Source organism: Melanaphis sacchari, unplaced genomic scaffold (assembly GCF_002803265.2).
Source record: "Melanaphis sacchari strain LSU unplaced genomic scaffold, SCAv2.0 Contig64_pilon_pilon, whole genome shotgun sequence".
NCBI classification, from domain to species: Eukaryota; Metazoa; Arthropoda; class Insecta; order Hemiptera; family Aphididae; genus Melanaphis; species Melanaphis sacchari.
In genome coordinates, this window is record NW_020271462.1 from 2,262,116 (window position 1) to 2,266,250 (window position 4,135).

Below are 4,135 nucleotides of genomic sequence, written 5' to 3' on the forward strand. Positions count from 1 at the left end.
TAAATTACAGTTAATTTTAATACTAATTAAAAACATTAGACAATAAAAAATTACTAAGATTCACGTAACATCAAATTCATAATAAAAAAGTTTAAGCTGAAGTACATTTCTTGATACTCATATTATTTCAAGAAAACATTATCTTATCTCCATTATTAGTCACTTATAGGAGTATATTTTTTGGTCTCAAATGAGTCTAAAATAAAAATTATCCATAATTAGATATACAAAGAGTACCTAAAATCATAAATACAGAGCAAATAATTAAAAATGTTTGTTTAATTTATGCAGTCATTAAAATTTTAGTATATCTACTCGAACATTATTATTTTTCAATTGTGAATGTAATCATAAACGATTTAATTATTCAATAAGGTACTCGAGTTAGCAAAAAAAAAAAATCTAAATGATAATCATTAAACAGAAGATTAATTAATTCAGAAACTCAATTAAAAGTAACCACGGAAAATATTAAATAAGTATTAGCAACAAAGTACAAGTTAATCATCAGTAAATTATAATTTTTACCAGTTATACAAAAAAAAAAAATGCATGTTTTTTGGAATACCTAATTAGGTATGTAGTTTTTTAACATAAATACATAATTGTTTAAGCGTCGTTGTAAACATTCTGCTGTGTATAACAAAGCTAAAATGCTTGCATAAAACAAAATATTATATTTCCATTTAAAAATATTTAATTAGATTATATTGCTATTTAAAAGATTCAAACAACTAACTTAGTTGAATTGAATATACTATTTGATCCTTAATCTGAATACAAATCACTCGTTACTCAACGTTTCATTGCATTGGAATGATACGACTAGACTATACAATCGATCAGTTGATATAATTTACGTAATTTTAAAGTGGAAAAATATTTTTATTAACAACCCGAAAATAGCGTGTATAGGAACTTTAGGGCAATGTAAAATAAGCCGTATCTGTTCGAATTGATAAAATATTGAAGCCAAAATATTTAATCATTTGATAGTTAAATATTTTTCTACAATGAATTTTCGTTTAAATATGGATTGGGTAGTGCCCAGTAAATATAATGCAGAATATATTCATACTATTTTTTACTGTAAATTTTAATTTATATAATGTATAATTTTTTGTGGAAACTCACTATACAACCATCATAAATACCACGGCACTCAACGAGTTAAATGTCATATTATATTTCTTGAATCTCTAAAATATCTTGGCTCATTTAGGCAAAAAAGTCAACAAAACGGAATCAATAAATTTTATGTCCAACAAAATGTCCAGAATCCTTTTTAGTTATTGAATTAATTTTAAACAAGATTTCACAAGTTTATATTCATAATTTTGATCTAAATAATTTTACTTCTAACTCGACATCTAGCGAAGGTTCAAATTAACATTTAAAAGGTAAATAATTACTAAACATATCGTTTTCACTATTACCAAATGTCATAATTTAGAAACAAAAAAAAAATATTAATTTTTTAATACATAAATAAATATATATATTATAATATAAATATTGCTAATTTTATTTCTTTTGATGACTGATAACTTAATAACAATAAATTAAACTTATAATATTTATTAAGGCCATACTCAGAACAAATTTTGTGAGGGTAACCAAATGTTAGTACCTACCTAAGTCGTGTATAACATAATGGTCATAATGAATAATTTTTAAACGCTTTGAAGCAATTAAACATGTGTATTTTATTCACCCATACATAAATTAATAAATTTTGTTAATAATTATTTAAATACACATACTATATAATATAAAATAAAATTCAACTTGACAGTAAAAACTCTAAATTTTTAGAAAAAACGGTTGATTACTTTCTCAAGATGGACATAAATATTTCTATGTATTCCAAATATTGCTAAACCGGTTAACTACAGGTTAGTTTATCTTAAATTCTACAGATTATAAAAAAAAAAACTTCTAATGGAAAATCAAATTCATTTTTATAACTACTTGAGTTTAAATATTTTAAACAATGCAACTTAACGGATATTCATCAGTTTAATAACTATTTCTACCGAACGACTTTTTTTTTTTTATATAATTCCAAAACAGATTAATATAAATACTTTTAATTTTATGATAACATTTTCAAGATGATTCAATTCTTCTTAAGCTATTTATAAGTATGAGAAATTATTGATATTTATTATTTTTTTTTAGTTTCTTTTTCTAAATATGCCAATAAAAAAATATTCGCCTAATCGAAATTCTTGAAAATTTAATTCAAGATCCCATCTTAGTTGTTCTTATATCATTATATCAGTATAAAATTATTAAAAATACATATGCACAAATTTGTTAATTTCAAATATATATTTGAAATTAAAATTTTTACAACATGTGTTAAAATCACAAAAATTGCTATAACCATACAAGAATTTTCTAATTATGAATTAATAGAATCCTTTTAGTTAAGGTTTGAAAATATAATATAATATTACTCTTAAATATTTTAAACTGGACTATTTTATTTTATATTGCATAATTTAAAACTTATACGAGCACAAATTACTTATAGGCATTTGAAGAAGTTAAAATTTGAATAAAATTACCTATATTGACAATGAATAATGAATATTGATGTTAATTATTTTGTTATAGGCTGTATCAAAATACGTATCATGAAAGATATTTGGTGATTTAAACTGACATTCGACAGACCGTCTCCGCTTAAAACCGTTTTTCGTATACAATTATATATCATTTAATTCAAATTTAATATTTCCATAACCACAGTTATACCCACTCGATACCTAATTTACAAAGCAGTGCTTACCTTTTTATAAATATTATTTCTATAAAATTTTATTAATATTTTTATTTTTTGGTATTCCTTTTCGCATAATCTTTTTTACAAATTTCTCGTTTACTGTATGATCAGTTTTTGAAGTCTGTGTACAATTTCTACCAAGTTTTAATCATTATGTAAGTAGATTAGTATTTCTAAAAAATATAAAAAACATATTAATAGGTATAAAATCAGATAAATTCATACTACAGAATAGGTAAGAATGGTAAAATACAATCTAACTTCCAAGTTTTATTTTCACATTTATACATCACAAATAAATGTATTTTCAATTAGGTAACTACTTTTATTCAAATACTCAATACAAGTATTATTTACAGATAATAGAATTAAAAAAATTCTTAGGTTTACCGTATATCTTTTATAAACAATACTTGAAAGCAGAAGACAATCTTGAGCTGGTATGTGCTAGTCTTGTGAACGACACTGGACGGAATCAATTGTGTCATTAGATTTTTTTTAACCACTTTGCAGACGTATGCGGTGGAGAGATCCCACAAAACACTACCATATTCTTGAATAAGGCGTACAAGTGTGCAATATAAAGCCTTAAGATACAGCATGTTTAAGTTCACGAGATTTTGAAGTTAAAAGCAGTTTGAAAGCCTTACAACAGTGAATAGATAGGTACAACATCTCTGCATGCTAATACGCCTACCATCTATACTTTATAAGTAGAAGGTTGTGTAAGTAGGTAAAGCCAAGAAATAATAAATCAAGAATAGATATTAGTTCATGGAATTGATAAGTTAATTAAAACTAACATAATTTCATATCTATACATTAAAAATCTACTTTATTTAGATACAATGAATTTGGACTGCACATGTGCACATTAATTGGGAAATATAATATATTTTCGTATTACAGCATAAATCTAGGTACATTTTTTTGAAAACCACCAATCTTGAATATTTTAGTACAAAACTAAGGTAAGTAGGTATTACCTAGGTACTAATAAGTAGGTAGGTAGGTACAGAATATATTAATTTTTTTATAGAAATTTAAACTTTTTATCCACTTACACAGTGAACTAAATTAAATTTTTACCTAAAAAGACAAACCCTTAAATAAAGACTAAAGTTGCATAATTGTTTGGATAAATCGAAGCCAATTAAATTGTATATTATGCTTTAACATTATGTAATTTATTGAACAGGTGTCAGGTACGTGTGCCAATTTGTTTATCACCTGCAAACAGTCCCACATCTTTTATCAAATTATTACAATTGTTATCAAATCATTAGGAATACCGACGTCACCATCTATTTGCACGACGACATTGATAAGCGTTATCGTAGCGGT